This window comes from Tamandua tetradactyla, chromosome 21, assembly GCF_023851605.1.
Source record: "Tamandua tetradactyla isolate mTamTet1 chromosome 21, mTamTet1.pri, whole genome shotgun sequence".
Taxonomy (NCBI): domain Eukaryota; kingdom Metazoa; phylum Chordata; class Mammalia; order Pilosa; family Myrmecophagidae; genus Tamandua; species Tamandua tetradactyla.
Genome location: NC_135347.1, coordinates 42,102,503 through 42,124,325, shown reverse-complemented (window position 1 = coordinate 42,124,325; position 21,823 = coordinate 42,102,503). Strand labels below are relative to the sequence as shown.

Below are 21,823 nucleotides of genomic sequence, written 5' to 3'. Positions count from 1 at the left end.
CTTCTTTAAAGCGTAGAGGGGGATGGATGTGTAATCTCATTCTGTCAGACATGCTGAAGATTTTCATATATCACTGTGTTTCAAAATAAATTACGTGCATAGTAGTGCTACATTAAACCAGCTTCCAGCACTGAAATGTTTCTTCACCAAGTTGCGATGCGTTTTTCTCTTGAAATAAGAAACACATTTAAATTGGTTTCTGTGATCATCCTGAAAATAATGCTCTCTTGTGTTGGCATAAAGTAGAAACATACATTTTTAATCAAGAAGTATGCTTTTCATTGAGAGTGGGGAGAGCCGGCACCTCGCGCTGACTTGAAAGCAGTTTTGTAGAGTTGTGGAGGGTGGACAGGGCCCACTTCACCCACAGCTCAGCATGCTCACGGCTGCCATGAGGACCAGCTTCCGACAAATAGGAGAGAGTGAGGTTTCACTCACTTCTGTCGTGTTTCCTCTCCCTATCTTGGAATGAAAAAGAAATGTCATTCCTCTTAAGCAGTTCAGACTTATCCCACAGGCTTTATTTTTGACTTTCACCTCCTGCACTGCTAATGGGAAATTGCCAGTCCTGTTGCCTCTCTCTCTTACCCCGAATTTTCTCTTTTAGTTAAATGCACAAAACATTTTTTATTGAAGCGTGCCATGTCACAGCCCAGTATTCCTTGATAACACACAAAGTTAGTTGTAATAAAAATAGCACTAGCAATCTGAAATGACTGAATGTACCCATTTCTGTAGCTAAACACCATGAAAGACACAAGGGAATTTACAGTATGCTTTAAAGGGGGGGGGGGAACACCTCCCAGTCTAGTAAAATTGGTTAGCTTGGGGTCACTTCCTAATAGGTGCTATTTCCTTTATTTTAATAAAGGTATTTTAACACCTGAATTCTCTGCCAGATACCATTGTCAGTTTTTCCACTGACTGGCTCAACTAAATGCTTGTGGGGGCAGACACTCTTCAAACACTGCAGCTCAATGCCAAACACAACTAGCGTGCATATGGAAGAAGCCAGGGAAAGCAGCAACTTTCCTAATATAGCCAAAGGCTCAGAGTCCAGAGGACGCCACAGGAACTTCTAGGGTAGACGGGGTTAGGGAGCTCCTCCATCACGGATCCCTGAATTGGCGGCTGCCCTTCCCACCCCATCAGCACACAGTCATTTTTTGTCTGCCAGATCCTTGTCCAACCCCTATTCAAGTCCATTTATACTCGCCTTTCCTATTTCTGGGCTCAGATGTTACCTCATACGGTGTGTTGACCGCCGCTAAATAGTACTGTGAGAGACCAGTGTTGGCCAGCTCCCTAGGTTGCTGACAGCAGGAAAACAAAAGTTCTGAATATCTGGAGGTACCATAATCTTCTTAGCATAATCCTGGCCTCTAAGTGGTGGTGGCAATTTTAAAAGCACTAAACTCCTGAAATTGAAGAACTGAAGAATTTAAGAGGTTAAGAGTTAATAGCAGTTGGAATTCTTTGACAACAGTGGTGGCTCCCCAGCAGTGGTTCTCCAACCTTGTGGGTGCAAGAATCCCCTGGGGAAGTTTGCCCGTAGGCTCTGGACCTGTTGCAGACGTTCTCCCTCAGGTGGACTGGCATGCTCTCAGGAATCTGTATTTTGTAAGCTCCGGAGGTGACTGCGATGCAGGCTGGTTCTTGAGGCCTGCACTTTGAAAAGCAATCACCCCCTTCTGTAAAATGCTAGGCCATGTTTCAAGAGCAAGGGAATTAGCGACTCCATTTAAACGCCTCAGTGATGTAGTACTGCTTCAACTCGGATTTATTTAAAGCTTTGGAACACCGAATTTTGTTGTAGAAGCTTTGTTTAAAATTCTGAGGTAGAATAACCTTTTCCAAGTTCAGTTTTAACAAGGAATACTATTTGAAGACTGTGGTCCTCGGTTTGTGAGGTCTGAGCATAAAAAGAAAATAAATCCCTACAAGTTGGACCTTCTTATGTAAAACTAGACCTCATTCTTTTTTAGAGGTATGACCTTGGATCATTAAAATTTTTCTGAAGAGAAGAAATCTGCGATAGATAGCTTTCCTGATAAAATGTGTGGTAAAAATTGTAAGCAGCTTACTTGGTGCTCTCTTCTTTATGCCATTTTAAGGGAGTACTTAAATGAAAAAGGATGTTTTAAAGTTAATTCAGCTGAATGCTGTGTGCAGAGTTAGCAATCCCCAGAGTGCATAGCTTCTGATGTGTTCTTTTGTTCACTCTGGATGACTTGAGAAAACATTGCCACCATGCCCTTCTGGGTGAGTGGGGCAGGTGGACGATTTTGTGCTGCACAACACGAGACAAAAGACATAGATGAAAGTAAAATAAACAAGGTTTATTCATGCAAAAGTGCCCAGGAGAGTGAGATCTTTGTTCTAGGCTGTGAGTCTGGTTTCCAGGTTAGAAAAGCACAAGAGTAAACACTCAAAAAAAAAAAGAAAAGAGTACGTGTTGGTTGGACTGAGGGGAAGATATATGAGCATGTGAGAGAGGCAAAAATTGATGAGAGATATTAAAGAAGAGCTTGTGTTTGAATTCACAGGTAAAACTAATGATTGCTTTGGGAACCTTTGTAATTATGAAAGATTGAGGTAGGATTAAGTTAAGTTGTTTCTTTCAGAGAAAACAAATATCATATTTAAGTGAAGGCATAACTTACCTGGTGTGAATGATCTTTTTTTGATATATGTAAAATGTTAGATGGCTCTTAAGTAATTGGACTTTTTTTTATAAGAAAAAGCCTTTTCAGGATAAATGATACTCAAGTAGCTATACTCAGTCCATACTTCTGTGCAGTAGGATTCTGTCCTCTTACTCTTTATGTACTCATTGGATTTATAAAGAACTCCTGGTATCAGTCTGTCAGTATATAGGTTACCATTGTGTGGTTAAATTAGGTCAGCGGTCATAGTTCATCTGGTTAAAGACAGCTTCTAAATGAAACTAACGCATTTATTAACAATGTAAATATTGAATCTTTTCTCGGTATAGTAACATTGTCTGGAGTCATAAAATCGAAGAGTTCTGGATCTCTTTTCTAGCAGAAATGCTGTTATTCCCACCTGTTCCCCAACATGGGGTGTGGAAAGAATTGACCTCCAGATTTCTCAGTAGTTTCTGAGAAAACATTTTGTATGACACCTTATTGAATGTGATAGAAGCTTCTTACACTTGATTATCATCCAAAATCAAACACACTAACTTCATGCGATACTAGCCTGTACCTGGCAGTACACATATACGTACTAATAAGATTTGTCCAACAATTTTCAGGTGTCAATAAAATTTTCATTTTATACAGGGAAATTATATGAAGTTGGCAATTCCTAGTCATTGTTGTGGTATTGTATGTGAACCTATTCTGCAGCTCACTCAAAAATAATTCTGCTATGGGCTATCACAGATATATAAAATATTTAAAGATACCTGTTTTCCCCTCCATTTAGTGTGTATTATAAGATAGTTGGATACTCTACTAAAAGCATATCTCTGCCTTCATAAAGAGTTCTGGAAAGAAAGCAAAAGACATTTAAAGCATCAAAGAGGCTGATGAATAGGGATGCCAGGGTATTCAAATACATTTAGAGACAGTATTGTCAAGCTTGTTTTCTGAGCCATGATACTAAAGATAGTAGGAGCCAGCAAAGAAAAGAACTCTGTAGAAATGCAAATCTCTTCAATGTTGAATCTATTAGTCCATCGCACACTTTCTTCTGAATCATACTTACTCAGATGTACAGGCAACAAAAAGTATTTAGAATATTTGCATAATTTCAAACACCCAGTTCATAAATTATTTATTGGTTGTGGTCAAATGAATGTTAGCTATTTCATAATTATCTTTTGTGCAAAAGGTTGCATGGTTTACAAAAATATTTCAATGGCAATTTAATATCTGTAGCTTGCTTAAATTGTGCAAAAATAAATGGTACTTAATTATGTAGCACTGATACACGTTTTCCTCATGTTAAAAAATTCTGAGAAAAATTTATACTTAATTTGTAAATTTATTTTAAATGAACATCAGATATTTACAGTAGAAAAACAAAAATCATGGGCTACAATCTAGGATTAGGCCAAAGCATTAACAAATAATGGGTCAAAGTGTAGATATCAAATGATCAGGCAAATATATTTCTTAAGACTTCGAGTTATATAGTCATAAAAACTTTGAACAAGAAGGGACTTCAGGAATAACTAGTTCAAAATCTCATTTTGGCACTTGAGAAAATCATGGCATGTAGAATTTCATTGCCTTGCCCAAGATTGAAGAGAGATTGAAAATAGCATTTCTACCTGGTGCCTAAAATTCCCAACCCAAACTATTTCTCCTAAATCACATGGCCTCTACCATTAGAACAATCATAATCATTATTATGATAATGACTAACCTCATAGGAGAAGCTTACAGGTAAAAATGCCTACATTTAAATCTGTTAGATAAATTACAAAGAAGACCTACATGCTGGAGTGGAAGGATTGAAAGGTCATATAATTGCAGATTGTATCCCTGCAAGTTTGATTCAGAGAAAGACCACAGCTCAACATCCAAATCCAAATGATTCCTTTGAAGGATAGAATTTACATTGCATGACTAGTGGGCAGGCACTTGCTCTTTGCATCCAGGATTTTGATGGAGTCTTATAAATATTACTTAAAGACAAGATATACTTCATGCTGAGAGAAGGAGAGATGACAATTTCTTAATTATATAAAGAACTTTCAACATGTGTTAAACATCATGCTGGGTCTGGAAATATGAAGATGCAGAAGACCTGCATCACCATATCAAAGTTTGATGATCAAAGTTTCTATTTTCACCTTGCTGATAAAATTTCAATAACATAACAACAGTAAACATTTATTTCTACTGATAAACATGTCTGCAGGTCAGCTGGAGACATGGAGCTCATTCTGGATCAGGGCCAGGAATAGAGTGAGGCAAGAGAAGTGCTTAAGGCACACAATTTAAGAACTAATTTAATCTCAGAGCCATGTAAGTGCAGAGATAACATTTGCATGACCTTGGAGTGAGTGCCTACTTAAATTTTGTGTCTTAGGCATCTTACACCTTACCCTAGTCCTACCCGTGGTCTGGAAGCCAAGTTGGAGAGACAATAGCTAGGTATTATTAAAGTGTTAAATGAAAATTCATGATACCTCTTAAGCTTTAGGCTAGAGCTAGCACTGTTACTTCTACTCACAGTCAGTTGGTCAATGCAAGGCACATGTCCAGGCTCAGGACTGGTGAGGGGTAGAGGGAAGCATAGTTCTCCCATGGGGATGGAGTTTCAGTTATCCAAAGGTATGTAAAAAACTTTCCCAAAATGTAGAGGTGTAAAATAATGGTGATTTATTATTACTTACAATTCTGTATTGACTATGTTGAGTTGGACAGTTTTTCTCCTCCATGTAATTGCAATCATGCATATGTCTGCAGTACCTGGGAGCTCACTAGAGTTAGATCATCTAAGATGGTGTCTCATCTTCCAGGATTTCTCGTCACTTGGCTTCTCATAATTCAGTATTTAGTCCGAGCTTGTTTATAGTATTGCAGTTGACTTCCAAGGGGAGCATTCCAAGAGGACAAGCACCAAAGTGCAAGTGCTTATCAAGCTTCTGCTTGTCTCATAATTGCTAATGTCCCAAGAGTCAAGTCAAGTCACATGGCCAAGACCACAATGAATATGGTTAAGAACAGCATAGGGCATGGATAAATTGGAATTGTGGTTTACTGGGAGTCCCTAATGTAACAGTATACCACACTGTTTACCCTTTGGCTCTTACTGAGTCACATTCATCTCACTTGCAAAATGCACTCCAAGACTCACAAAGTCTAATCCAATTTCGACATTAAGCTTATGCTAGCACTCCAGAATCTCATAATTTAGATCAGGTACAGGTATGATGAGGTGCCTTGGATGTGGTTCCTAATGTTTAGCTCCTAAGGTAGTGTTCCTCAAGTATGACTCCTTGGATAGCAAAAGTTTGTGAAACAAGAACAAAAAAAAAACCAAACACATAAGCTGTTAGTTCTGAACATCACACACAGTGGGAGAGGATAGCCACAAGAGACACTCCCACTTAAAAAAGGGGAGAGAGTGAAGGTATTTAATAGTTGCTGTCTGTAGGAATTTTGCAATCTTGTTAAGCACATGTCCTCAGTTCCCCTTATTGTGTGTTCAGGAATTGTTTCTTGACTGGGATCCAATTGCTGTTTTTGGGAGTGGTTCTCCAGTATTGCTTATGACTGCACGCTCTTGACTCTTGGTTCTTGCCCCTCAGCTCTTGGCTCTGCCCTATAATTCATCCTTCCTTTTCCATGAGAAATGACATCTTTCTGTAATTAACTTTCCCAGTTTACTTCCTGCCTTTAGAAAATTGGAAGACCAAAGGCACCTTTTAATTTTGAACCATTTCTGTTCTAATCTGATACAGTTCCTTTAAACAGTTAATGGGTGTTCTGTATATCAAATTGTATTTCACTCCATTAGATGAAATCTATACTTATAAATCTCTTTAAGATGTGTTTTTCTCTATTTGAGGCTGCCTTTTGTGGAACAATGCCCTTAGAATTCTCAGAAGTCATTTTATCTATTTGAATCTATAAAGCATTCCTTTGAATATTTTTGAGGTCTTAACAAAGATTCTCTCATCTGCATCTTTGATTTACTCTTGACCTTGAAGCTATGTTTTTTTTTGTGGTATCTTGTATTTTATGTTTGCCCTGAGACCATTTCTTACTTGGGAAAATTTTGCTGGCTGGAGAGGCTGGGAATAAAAGAAGAGTTTTATTTTCCCACCCAGTAAGTTCTGTTTGGAAATATCCTGTCTAAATTCTTCATGGAAGTTAAACAATTCTACCTTTAGTTCATTTCTCTCTTGCAGTACCTTCATTATTTACATTTTCTCTCTTGAATATTTTCATAGGTAACAATCTCATTTGCCTTTAAACTAACCCATTGCGTAGGTTCCCCCTTCTCCAGCACCAATAGTGGTTTCCTTACTGATTTTCATGCCTCTACTAAAAGTCTCTTTCCCACCCATTGGTGCTTTACCGACTTTCCAGTTCCCAGGTCAATGGCACATATTTTATGTTTTTGTTATGTTAGGACCCCACTTCTGGCACCAATTTCTGTAATAGTCATATATTGCCACTAAATAAACTATCCAAACTTGGTGACTTAAATAATAATGCTTTATCATTTCTCTTGATTTTATGGGTGGGTTTCTTTGTTTCGCAGCGTGTCACTGAGATCAATCAAGCATCTGTATTCAGCTCAGATCCCAGCTGGGACTGGAGAATCTAAGATAGCTTCTCTTATTTCAGGGTTTCTTATTCAGTAGTGTAGCCTGAGTTTCTTTACAGTATGGTTGGTGGCTGCCTTTAAAGGGAGATATTTCTATTAGGATATGACCCAGTGTGCAAGTGCTTATCAAACTTCTGCTTGCATCATAGTTGCTCATGCCCAGTTAGGCACTGCAAGTCACAAAGCCATTCCACTGGGTACTGGACATTGAGAAGCATGATTTATTGGGGGTACCAAGGTAGCAATCTACCACTGGTTTGTGAGGGAAGAAAGTGAATCTTAGTCCGTCAATGATCCAATTTACTACAAGGTTACAAAGTATCTTGGGTTTTTTTTCCTAAGTAGATCCTATTGTGAATATTTTGACCATTTTACTGCCTATTGTCATTTTCACTGGAGGTAGGATTGGGCTACATTATCAGTGAAGACCACATTTTTATGATAATAAACAACTACTCTGTGTGCAGTGGCAAGAAGTCTCAGCTAATTCATTCCTCTCCTTTCCCATATAAATACAGTCATGGCTGTCATTGCTTAATTACTTTTTAGTCTAAAGAAAAATATGTGAGATGAAATGCCAGTCATACTTTGCACTCTAGTGAAAAATTTGATTGCGGCTGAATTTAGATTTTTAACCACAAAGCTTGTAGAAGAGGGGCTATTTTGAAAATAATGTAATTTTTATTGTGGCAGACATCTTTGGTGCCTGTTGCTGCATCCCTTTGGCCACCTCTGATTGCATCACAGTGGCATTGCACAGTTCCTGGTGAGCCCAGGCTTACTTTTCTCTGAATGGTGGCATTCCATCTCAAGCACAAGCTGAATATTTTTCAGCCTTGAGCCCCTAGTCTTTCTCTGAGCTTTGGGAATCCACTTGGCCTGAAACATGCACTGCAGGAAAGTGTGGGCTCTTTATAGTCCTTGGGGACAGTCCCTGAACGAGGGGACATAAGAGCTGCCATACTCCTCTTCTTCAGGTGGACAATGCTGGAATGTCTTCTGCATGCATCACAGAGGTGCCAGCAAAATTGAATCCCTACAAAACCAAACTCAAGAATAAACTCAAATTTGTTGGTTTGTTTTTTTAACTTCCCTCCTTCTCTTCATTCCCTCCCTCCTGCTTGCTGGGATGATGTCCCTATTAAAGCACATGCTATCATGTCCTTGTCTGAGGTTCTGCTTTCAGGGGAACCGAATTAAGATACTTATTTTTCACAGATAGATTAAAAAGCCCAAATTATGTGACTTTTTGAAGGTTTAATTTGTAAAGCAATTTTATCCTTAATTTTTTTGCCATCATTTTCATTGTCATCTTTATCACTACCATGATTAAATAAATAAATGGTGCAAATATATTTAAAAAGTCATATGTAATGAGTTTCATAAAAGTCTACAATTATAAGACTTGGGGCTTTAGCAGTTCTTTCATTTGAGGAAAAATCAAGAAATAGAAGAATGGCATTGAAACGTCAGATTGAAGCTGGTGTCTGATTTTGACTGGGACAGATGGGGGAAAGGAGAGCATAGATTATATAGAACCTTGCCCTGTTAACTGCCTTATCTCCTCATGATGCGTGTTTTTCAGTATTGAAAAAAGCACAATTCTAAAAGGATATGAATAAATACTCCCAGTATTTAATGCTCATTAATCATATCAAACTCATTAAAAAATTAAATTTCCTTTTTTGATGGCAAAATGTATGTTATAGAATTTTCACCCTTTATGCCGTGGCTACATTTTTTTTTTTGCCTGATTTTCACTGAGAAAAATTCTCAAATACACAAGGTCTGGCCTCTTTATAACCTAATGTTGTCTGATGTGATATTAAGGCAAAATAGCCCTCAAGTTGAAATTCTTTATCTACAGTGACATGATAAATTAGTCTGGGAATGTACACATATAATAATATAAACTAACAATACTTCATTGTGATCTGTCATTGGTATCATCATAATTTCAGGATGTAGGAATGAAAGATACTGTGGCATAAATGGTTAACTTGGGCCAATATACTTTAAAATCAGCCTTTGTACTATAAGGGAAGAAGGTGTGAAACCCAAGGAATGTTTTGTGAATTGGTTTACTAGTATGTTTCTTTTGAACAGCCTGAGGGCTTTCTCAGGGTAAATAGCATCTTGAACAAAAGTATATTTTCTATTCCACCTTAAAGTACGAGTCATATCAAAATAGAATCAAACAAGTGAAAGGTAAAAATGTCATCACACTTTAAAATTCACTTGTCAATATTTCACACCTGTATGGAAAGTAGATGGATGTCTAAGCAACAGCTTGATAACATTCCAAACTGCAACCCCTAATTAACTCACCTTCTGAATCATCAGCTAGACTCTGTTGCGACCCATGCAGCCTATTGGCAGGAAGCCTGACAACAAAATGCATGATTAAAATACCAAGTATGGGGAGAGATACTATATTATTTGGCACAAATACTATCATCCACCTGTGCAGACGGAACATGCCTTTCCACTTTGCTTATTATAGATGATCTATTAGTTATATGCTCTTGGCTTCATTCCAATAAATTATGCAGTAATCCTTTAGCCCAAGAAATAATATAAAGCTATAGTTGATATACAGACTATAGTAGGAAAAGTTAATTAAATTAGATTTAAAAATTCAATAAAATTTAAATATTTTCACTACTCAGTGTCTAACACTGTGTATGAAATTTTTATAGAAAAGTCAACAGATCATGTATTTTGTATCCAAAGGTAAAAACTGACTTGGGCACATTTGGGACTTGGAACAGAGCAAGCCCCTGTCATATAAGAATTGAATAATGCAAGTGTTGGGGAATTTCGTCTGTCTGTTTGTAAATGAATTAGGAGGCTTGGCTATAAATACAGAGTGAAAAAGTGGTGGTCATTAAAGTTTTATGAGGCTGATTATTTTAAACAGCTTGGAATGATAAAGTCATTCACTTGTGGCTGTGAACATCATGTAATTCTTATAGTAATGTGGTTTGTTTGTTTTTTTTTCAATCAGAAGAGACTGGAATGTTTTTTTTTCTTTTCCACCAGTAGTTATTCTTACATTAATTGATCCATTAAAGGAACTATAAGGGCATCGGTTTTACTGAGCGAATGTTTATTATGAGTGTTGAAGATTCAATCAGTATATACCAAATACTTTAGTAACAAAATATTTTACTAATATGAATGAACATGGTCGGAATTATGAAACTAGGAAAAACTGCAAAGCATTATTTGGATAAATTTCTATGAGAGGAGAAGAAAGTGATGTAAGTTTATACTTTTTATAAGAGATGACCCAAAATAAAACTGTATTTTCCTTCCTTTCTTTTCTCGTCTCTTCTCTCCTTTCCTCCTCCTCCCCTCCTCTGCCTCTTCCTCTTCATTCTCGTTTTTATTGTGTGTTCTGGCTTCAGGGAAAGAAGAGAAAAACCTGTTTGGGTTATATGCTGGAAGACAAAATTTTCTGAATCGGAAGAGGAGAGATCATCATAAAAAATATGGTCTTTGTGAAATATGATTAAGAAATTTTCCTTTAAACTTTATAGATTTTAAAAAATTAAAGACCAGCTCTATCATAAGCTTATATAAACAGTTCTGGCTTCTAGTTGAGACCTTCTGGGAAGAAGACCCTCTCTCTGATCAATCAGCTCTATAGGTACATAGTTTAAATTCACTGCTTTGCTTGGGCTGCTTGGCTTGCCTCTCGAATCTCCTTGAGAATGTTTTAGTTGTTATAGCATACTTTTCATGGGCCCAGCACGTTTCACATAGCCTGCATTTCACTATTTAGTTCTCCCGATTACCTACAAATTTTTGCCATTTCACATAGAAAAGATTGTCATAAATTCAAAAGTGTCTTGTATAAACATGATTAATTGAAGAACGTGTGATTTACTTAAGTGATATTAAAGGACATGGCCTCTATTATGTGCAAAATAACATTTTATTGCTATGTTAGTTCCGTCTATAAAAACCTGGAATTTTAAAGTTTTCCTCTTTTTTCTGAAGAGGATTGACTGACGTTTTCCAAAAAGCCGCATTCACTTCTAAATCTTGTGCTTTTAAACGGCATTATATCCATGTTATGGTTTCTGAACCAAAGAATTTCTCTTTTCTGCTCACCTCTTGAGGTCACAGTGGTGGTTTGAAGTCTAGGCAGCAATTCTGTTCAAAGAGTAACTCACAGCGGGGCATGTGCAATAAGGGTATTCGTGGTTCCAGTCTTCACATATATTCCACTTTATTTTTTAGAAAGTTTGCTTCTGAGGCTACTACAAAGGCAACAACCTTAAAAACACGTCATTCTCTATATCTCCCTGTACCACAAGCCTTGTATAATGACTTTGGAGATGTATTACTAGAATTTTTGCTGTGCAGACGTCATTTAAAGGTCCCCAGTGGAGTCACTGATCCCGCATGTGCTCTTTGTTCTGGTCTCCCTTCCATTCATCTTTGAGAAGGGTTCGAAATTCACCATCTGGAGGGAGCTGGAAGGTGATGTGACCTTCAAACCAAAGACCATCCTTTCCACTTGGGCCTTTTTCTAAAAGGTGGGGAGAATACACTGTGTGTTGTATATTGTGGGGTAGGGTAAGGAGCATGGACTCTGGATACAGACTGCCTGGATTTGAATACTGGCTTTCTCACTTACCGTCTGTGGGAATTAGGACAAGTTCCTTACATTCTTGGACTTTCAGTTTTTTCATCTGTAGTGACATCGTAAGAGTATTGTGGGAGTTAAATGAGTAAATGGATACAAAAATCAGTGTCTGGCACATAGCTAATGCAATATATAACTATCAACATCTGAATGTGCATCCATCTTTATTTTGGTTGTCTAGTGTGCTGGTTTGAAAGGATGTATGTCCCCTAGAAAAGCCATGTTTTAATCAAAATCCCATTTCGTAAAGGCAGAGTAATCCCTATTCAATACTGTGTGTTTGAATCTGTAATTAGATCATCTCCCTGGAGGTGTAACCCAATCAAGAGTGGTTAAGATGGATTAGATGATGACATGCCTCCATCCATTTGGGTGGGTTTTGAGAAGTTTCTGGAGTCCTATAAAAGAAGAAACAGTTTGAAGAATGAAGGAGATTCATAGAGAGCAGAGAAGAATGACATAGCCATGAAAAGAAGAGTCCACCAGCCAGTGACCTTTGGAGATGAAGAAGGAAAATGTCTCCTGTGGAGCTTCATGAAACAGGAAACCAGGAGAAGAAGTTAGCAGATGAGGCCGTGTCTGCCATGAGCCTTTCCGGATGAGACAGAAACTGTGACTGTGTTCACCACGTGCCTTCTCACTTGAGAGAGAAACCCTGAACTTCATCAGCCTTCTTTTTTTTTTTTTAACATGGGCAGGCACTGGGAATCAAACCCGGGTCCTCTGGCATGGCAGGCAAGCGTCCTTGCCTGCTGAGCCACCGTGGCCCGCCCTCGTCAGCCTTCTTGATCCAAGGTATCTTTCCCTGGATGCCTTTGATTGGACATTTCTATAGACTTGTTTTAATTGGGACATTTTCTCTCCCTTAGAACTGTAAACTAGACACTTATTAAATTCCTCTTTTTAAAAGCCATTCTGTTTCTGGTATTTTGCATTCCGGCAGCTAGCAAACTAGAACATCTAGATATTGGGTGACAGATTTGTTGCCCTATCTGATTGGATTCCTAGAAAGCTATGTCTGGACTATATACCATTGGAAAGAGGGATAATTATTTTTGTTTGTTAAAACTGTATTTACTGTTGATGTACCAAATCAAAATTAAAAAGTAGATAAACTGTAAGTTTAAATAAAACTTTAAAAGTTTAATTGAAATGCATTATTTAACAAAGATTTATTGTGCTCACTATGTATAGAACATTGTGTTGACTACTGTTGTAGGGGAGTCATAGGCAAGATGACTCAGAAATTGTTGTCAGGAACCTTACGGAAAAGTGGGAGGTTATAATATATAAAAGTAACATAAAGGGCAGATGATAAATGCCTTAAGAAAAGATTATTTTTCACCTTGGATTTCGAAAGGAGAGAGGGGTGGGGGGGTGGAGAGAGAGAAAGAGAAAGAGGGAAAGAAATGAGAGATTACTTCTAACTGGTGTGGGATTTTCTAGATGAAATGGCATTTAAGATAGTCCGTGAAGGCTGTGTACTATTTAGATGCATGAAGTGAGAAAAGGAATTCTGATCCAAGGAAAGAGAATGGACAAATATATGGTGACTGGAAATATGAACTGTGCATTTGAAACTACAGGTCAGTTTTCCTGAAGTTTGGAATGTATGGAAGGGAAGTGGTGAGAAATAAGTTTGACAGTGTAGGATAGAGTTAGATCATGGGAAACCTGAAGGGAGGTTAAAGGGTGATTGTTTTGTTGTGTCACTAATATTAAGTACTGTGTAAGAAATATTTGTTTAAGAGATTGCTACAAAAATGATAAGTTGCTGTCAAGAATCCCAGAGTCAGGGGGCATGGTCAAAGATAGGTACCTGAGTCATTAGAGGCAATGCCCTTCCTAGTAGCCGATAGAAAGGAGCAGCCCAGGGTAATGTCAGAAGCTTCCGCAGTTCTCGGGGTGGGGGGCGGCGGGGGAGAGAGAAGTCATTGTAAAAGCTGTGATGCTGAAGTTTTCAGCTCATCCCTGGCCTTCTGGTTGTCTGTATCTTCTGAAGCCCCCATTGTTTCCCATCTTTCTTGTTCAACCCAAATATGTTGAACCCTTGACATAATCTGAATCTGACATTCTGCCTGTCCTCTTACACTTCTACCCTGTCTGACATTTCCTGTGTGTGGCACACTGTCCCTGACTGCACAATTTGGGTCGAGCTTATAAAGACTGCAATTGCGTCTATTTGGGGAGGGGAAGGCAGGTATTTATTTTCCATGAGCTCTTAGTAAGTCGTTTCTATTCTTTTAAAATGTTTGTGTGACTTGTTTAGGAAAATTATTCCAGAACCATAGGGAAATGAATGGAGAGGGAAAGTCTCAAATAAACCTATTAGAAGTTTTTTGCAGAAGACCAGCCTAGGAAACTTACCTGAGGCCAGAAGCAAGGCCAGAATGACAAAGGGAGAGTGGTGACAGAGGGGAGGGAACAGACGCTGCGGAGGAAAATGTGCCAGACTTCAGCAAGCAATTGTGTCAAAAAAAAAAAAAAGGAGAAAAAGTGAAGCGTGAATGAGATTTTGAGCTGAGGTAGAAGGTGGTGCTATTAACAGAATAAGGAAAACAGGAGTTCAGTTTTGAACATTTTGAGTAATCTGGTGAATAACTAGATGGTGATCACTGTTAGGCACTTGGAAATGAGAAGCTTTAATTTCAGAGGGAGGTCAGGTTGGAAGTATATATCTGATAACTATTTGAGATACTAGTTCAAGTTGAGATAAATGATATCAACAAGGAAGAGCAGAGTTTGCCAAGGAAAAGGTCTTTGGTGATCAACATGAACTTAGGGAAGAGAGGAGAAAGGGGAGGGGGAAGGGAGGGAGGAGGGAGGGGGAGGGGGAGGAGGAGGAGTTGTTCATTTACCATGTACCATGACATGAACGTTTTAAAAAAATATGTAACAGAATATTTTATTTACTTTAGGTCAGCTGGGAGTAACTACCTGCATTTGTATCTTATATCTCACCTCACTGAGGAAAAGGATAAATATTTTTTGACTTTAAAGCATTTGCAGCTTTGGATAGAGAAAATGTTTGGTTTTCTCCTTTATATATACTTCAGTATTACAGCTCGTCAACAAACAAAAATACAAAAGGTGCATACCCCAAATTTCCACTTGCTGCCATTGACTTCTTGCCAGAAAGAAACTTCTTTGATGCATCTGTGATATCAGCGGCAGCCACTGAGTCAGTCTGTAACAGAAGGACTGTGGTTGGTGGTGCACATGAACTGGCAACCAGAGCTTGAGACCCGACTTCCTCCAGGAAACCCTCAGAAGACTCTTCTGACATTAGGCATCCAACTTTCAGCTTGCTCTTGGCAACTTGGGCATCTGTACTGGAAAGTTTTCCCTGAATAATCATTTTTACTTGGTTGTAGGCAGCCTTGAAAACATCTCCAGCAACTGCAACCTGTGAGATAATATAAATCCTGAAGAGTCTGGAATCCGAGTGACTGGCATTAAAAACAGAAACGTCAAATGGCCAGTGAATTGCTTTGGCAATAACTGGTATAGAGAGCTGGTGGAGATGCTGCCCCTCTTGACATGTGGTCTAGCACCAAGAACATGCTGGAGAACACTAGATACATTCACTTCTGCTTTCTGTGGCAGAACTTACTGCTACAAGAGCAGCACGGACAAGACTGTCTCCATTCTGTTCGCGAATTTCACCTCCACCGTGTCTGGACTTTGTGCCAGATAAACCAAGTCCTCATGTTGACAAACTGTTGAGCAACGTGCTTTAGAACAGGATGACTCACAGCAGGTCCAATCAAAGCCACTCTTGCACTTCTAAAATAGTTCTCAACATAGTAATGTAACTCTTCTGGTGTCCCTTTCCCAATCCTATAATCAGGACAATATAAGAAATTAGTCAAGGCATTCTGGTAAGCTGCAGCATGTAAATTTTCAATGATGCAAGCTTGTGAATTCTGAAAAGCCATATTTTTTGTCTATCTTCAGCTGAGGCTGAAGGACTGAGACTTCCCAACGATGAAATTCGGTGCTGTGGTGACATTGAGCTGGTATCATCCCGTTGGCATTCTACAGTGTAAGCCAGGTTTTCCCTTGTTGTAGTCACACTTAATTTGCCACCAACTACTTCAGTTTCACAGGTTGTCTTGAAAGGTGAAGCTCCTTTTGTAGTCAAACCTGATGCAAGACACAGCAAATGAGAAGTTCTTAAATTGTTGGAGTCTCACATCCACCACCAGCTTTAATGGACAAAACATTTCTTGATGTAGAAACATTGTTTTCCAAAGAATGAAACACTCAGCCATTGGTAATTTGGTAAATTCAAGATCCTGAGAATGTGGAGACACTCCTGGAGGGGCAGCTTTGACTTTAACTTTAGGAACAACTTTGAGGGAATAAAACCTTGAGAAGAAGCCAGCTCTGCTTGGCAGCTTCATGGCTTAAGATTGTTTTACCATGATATGCACTTTTTTGGGACGCTGTATGGCAGGATCACATTTCTTTTTTTTTTTTTTCCATGTGAGTATCCCGTTATTGCAGTACTGTCTGTTGAATTTTTTTCGTTTGTTTGTTTGTTTGCTTATTTTAGGAAGTGCATGGGCTAGGAATTAAACCTGGATCTCTTGTATGTCAGGCGGAAATTCTACCACTGAAGTATCCTTGCGCCGCCATGACATGCAATATATATATATGTTTTTGGGGGGGAGTGCATTGTCTTGGAATCGAACCCAGGTCTCCCACATGGAAGGCAAACATTCTACCACTGAAACACCCATGCACCCTATGACATGCACTTTTAAACATGATTCTTCCATACAATTTTGAAATGCTGGTGTGATATAATGCCGTAAATTAAATTTCATCTTGAAAATCACGCCTCCAAATCAAAATTGTTCTTAGAGTAGCTCTTTACTCTAATTTTAAGTTAGACACTGAGGGAAGCTTATTAACTCTTTCAAGCCATCATATTACTTAGTACCATACACCCGTAATTCTTTAGAAATCTTTCAACAAAGTTATATATAATTGCAGTGAAAAAGGAAAGGATCCCAGCGAGAAGAGCAGATGATTCTAATTGTTTATTTCATTATTCCCTCCTCAAAACTTTATTGATAAAAATGAATTGAGATTCTTCTCTTAGGCCGAATTTCCTCTGGGAAAAATTTTGAACATTAGGGCATATAGGGCCTATTGAGTATTCAATTGTCCATATATCATGAAAACTCAGATAGAGCAGCTATGGAGTAACAACTGCATGCCTCTGGTGTTCTTGGTCAGATGATTTTTCCTGTATAGTTTTAAAAAGAACTATATTCCTATAGGACTTACTTAAGAAATGCTATAGGTTTTTAAAGGGTATTTAATACTGCCAACTTTGTACATGAAAAATTTGAAAGGACCTGGTGATATCTTGATCACTGGTGGCCTTTGATTAAATGGCATAAATGGAAAGGACAGATACAAAAAATGATACTAATTTTTAAGAACTATTTAAAAAATCCTTCTTCAAATAAAACCTACCAACTCTTTCTGTACTCTTCCAGATAGCAATAAAAATGTAAATCATGTAGAACATGGTGGTAGGTGGATAAAATTTTCTATTGCTGGCCTATTTGTAAAGTAAAAAGAACAAAAAAAGGAAAGAACATAAGAATTCGTCTGAAGACATAAATGTATACTATAACTACCACCATTTCCCTTTTGAAGCTGAACAGTCTGGAAAATGTTTTCAAGCAAAGAATTCTTTTCACTAGTCCCTTTCCCACACCATGTTCTGTTTCGATTTTGAGACTGGTTAAAGCCAGCGCCGGAAATGACTGTAATTAATTTGCATAAAAGAGAAAATTTAAAATGGACCCACGCAGGAGAATATTTAAATCACCTCTCTTCCTGAAGGCTTTAGGGCATTTTGGAGAATGATTGGGGACAGTTCTTGGACAGTATCCTTCACCAAATATATGTGCCCTTCCATCTTTACCACAGCTAGTCTTCATATATTTTAGGAGACAACTTTAAGCAAACTCCTAACATTACTTACTGGTGACTTCAATAAATGTCAAAGCTAGACTTCAAGGAACTCCCAACTCTAAGCTGTCCTAAAGCAGATTGTGAATTGTTCACAATAAAAAATTCAGATATCCTATCAGGCCTTAGATAAACTTTCTTATTTAAGTCTTCTCTACATGACAAGCAGAAACTGTTCTTTTTATTTCCTTATTTCCAATCCCTCTGACTATTAAAAGCTAGTAAAGCATTTTTCAAAAAAATATTATTCAATCGCTAGGAACAAATGGTACCAAAATAAATAAAACAGTAATAACAACTGTAGCCCAAATCTTTGTGAAAGTATTCAATTTTGTTTAATTACAATGTTTAAGATTTTGATATTGTTTGGTAGCTGTCTTTTTATATATTTGATTTTTTAGATGTATTAGACAAAACTACTTAAAATAGGATAATTTTGAAAATATTGCATTGTTATTGGCAACTAGATTCTTTAAAAATCTCTAAGATAGTCATATGCATTGCTTAATTTAGCTCCCAAGAATAATGATTTGATGGTGATGATGATGATAGTTAACATTTATATAATATATATTTATATAGTGACTACCATATGCATTCTTTTGAATACTTTCATACACGTCGCCCCCTTTATTTATGCCAGTACTAGTATTGTGCTCACTTTTCAGATGAACAAACGGAATGGTATGTAAATTGCCTAGGGTCACAGATGTAGCTGAGGTTCTAACCTACATAGATGGCTTAAATGAAGAGTCTGACTTTGATCTACTAGGTCTTGCTGTTGGATTCTATACATAGGATTCTTTTCTTTTTAAAAATATTTTTACTGACCAGTCTTCACAACATAGTCCATACATGGTGCATAATCAGTGGCTCACAATATCAGCACATATTTGTGCATTCATCACCATGATCATTTTTTAGAACATTTGCATCACTCCAGAAAAAGGAATAAATAAAAAAAGTAAAAACTCATACATCCCATACCCCTCATGCCTCCTTTTCATTAACTACCAGTATTTCCAGCTCCCCAATTTATTTTACCCCTTATCCACCCTATTAATTTGTTTTTTATCCATATTTTTTTCCTCATCTGTCCTTACCCTGTGTAAAAGGAGCATCAGACACAAGGTTTTCACAATCACATGGTCACATTGTAGAAGCTCTGTATTTATACAGTCTTCTTCAAGAATCAAGGCTACTAGAACACAGCACAACAGTTTCAGATACTTCCCTCCAGTCACTCCCTTATACCATGAATTAAAAAGGAATATCTATATAATACATAAGAATACCCAGCAGGATAATCTCTCGACTCAGTTTGAGATCTCTCAGCCATGGAAACTTTATTTTGCCTCATCTCTCTCTTGCCCCTGTAAGTCAAGGAGGCTTTCTCAATCCCTCGATGCCGGGTACCAGCTCACCCAGGAGACCTGTCCCACGTTGCCAGGGAGACTTACACCCCTTGGCTAAGTGACTTGACTCCATGGAAACCAGAGTTCTCCCGATCCTACTGTATGTTTCTGATTTCTCATATCAAAAGGGCATATAGAAAAGAATGTCCTCTGAATCTTATATCAAACGGGGATGTAGAAAAGAATTGGAGGGAGTTTTAACATTTGCCCTTCCATTTGTCATCTCTGAATAGGCAACACTTTAGCACATTTTATTCTGCCCCTTGAGCAAACCTTAAGTTGCAGTCCCATGTCTTTTGAAAAAATTTCAGAACGTTGATTCTCTGACCAAATGTATTGAATCTTTGAGCAGTACAAAAGCTACCACAATAATAGACAATGAAAGTTGGCAAGGCAGCTATAAATAGGAACTAAATCTTAATGTATTGTAGGAGTTTGGTATTTGGAAGGAAGTGAAAACATTTCTGATGATCTGTGTATTAATTTTATTTTTATGAAGGTGTGCTTGGTATTCCGTCTTGAATGCTTGGCTGAAATGTACCTCTAAGTTTGAGAAAACTAAAGAATCTATAGCTATTAGAAGCTCTCCTTGAGAATAAGTAGAACTTGAACCCAAGAAGCTGACAGCCCATGTGACCCTTTCTAGATTCAAACTAGGTTTGGTACATGCATTTTTTAAGATAAATGGATTAACTTGGGGTCAAACTTCCTCTGGGTATATATCTCAGAATTCTTCTGGGAAATGAAAAGTTGAAGTCCAATTCAAATTTAAATTATTTATATCATTAAGAAATTAAATACGCAGTCTATTTTGTAGAATGGAAGGGCGCTCATTCACACTGCTCTTTTACAAAATTCAATTTCTGAATAGAAAAGAGAAGCATTAGAATAAATGAATATGGTGAATTATAAGTTTCTTAGAGAAAATGTGTTCATGATTAAGATTTCAAATTTTCTATTATTTTTATTTTGATAGAAATGTTTATTCTGATCTATATAATTTCAAGGTATTGTCTCATAGGACTCTTAAATCTAGATTTCTGAGAACTCAGTGTCTTGCGGTGTTCCTTCCACCAACCACAAGCACCTTGTTAAAACTATGTTCCAAATATTAAAAGATAGTCTGCCTTGGAACAATTTCATATCACACCAGGTTGCAAAACAAATGAGTCCTTGTACCATGGTACATTGGTAATTTCTGTATATGAATGACATTAAAAGGAAAACATTTATTGAGAAAGCAGACGCATTTAAATCTCAAGGCTGGGTATACAGCTCGCTTCAGTTAACTCTTAATGGCACTTGAGTGTTTACACTGTTGGAGAAAGCGACGTCTGTTCATTTGTTGCTTTCAGCTTATACCAGTAAATTAAAAAATGCTTTTGTTATGTCCAATTTGACATAATTCTTTACATGGAAACTCTTATTATCTGAGGTATATAGTTATGTTCTGACAAAAATGAGCCTGATTTACATTTAAAAACTCTATGTTGGCAAATTTCACACCTAAACAATGACCCACAAAATACCGCAGATTTTGCAATGATTTGTGTTTGCCTTCCAAATAGGAAAGCGACAGGAATGGACAGTAATGTTTAATGTTAGGTGGCTGCCAAAACAGCTACATGGTTTCATTGTCTTTAGTCTAGAAAAATTTATGCACATACAAAGTAATTCAATTAATAAGTGGTATTTTTCTTCTGTTTTTACTTAGATTAGGAATATCTCAGCAATATATTGTCAAAAGCATTAGCCCCTGTTAATGCTCAAAAGAAGTAAAATAATGAGTATATATGCAGCACACAAGGTCACATGCAGGTTAGAATAGTTGTTTTATATTTATTTTATATGAAGCAGTTGAAATAATAGAGATTTTCTAATAGAAACTACTTTTGATAGTTTAATAGTTGTCTCAAGCTTACAGTAGCATTTTGACTTTATTTATTCCAAAAGACTTAAATTTGCTTTTACAATATGCCCCTAATCTAATAGTTTCATCAACAAAATCTTACATTTTCATGAAAATAAAAGTAATAAGCAATGTAATATTATATAACAGTAAGTGGAGAGAAATCAGTTCTTCTTGAGCTACATGAGACATAAATACAATATGTAATATCTCATGTGCAGGGGTATTGTTTCTTTCTTTTTGTCATTATTCTTTATATTTTAAATTTAAATTTTTGAAATAATATTGATAGTATATTCTAATGGGTATTTATAAATTTAATTTTAATATTTCAGAATATTTACCAAGCCTATTAATACTAGTGCAATATAGTAAAAATAAATTTTTAATGTTTATAAATTGTATCATAAAGTTGAAACAAGGAGATCAAGTCTAACAATATTCAAAGTTTTTTTTGTCTTAATAAGCAACCTTTATAATTTCCACAAATGTGCCACGATTAGGATTTCATTCAATCCAAGATGCTGGTTGGCA

The 21,823-nt window shown here is 37.2% G+C and overlaps 1 long non-coding RNA gene and 1 pseudogene across 3 annotated transcripts in view; one reads left to right on the top strand and one right to left on the bottom strand.

The window, feature by feature from the left end:
- LOC143665596 (uncharacterized) overlaps positions 1–21,823 on the top strand; it is a 112,231-nt gene that overhangs the window by 61,181 nt on the left and 29,227 nt on the right. The window lies entirely within an intron of this gene.
- On the bottom strand, positions 15,030–16,377 carry LOC143665594 (cytochrome b-c1 complex subunit 2, mitochondrial pseudogene; annotated as a pseudogene).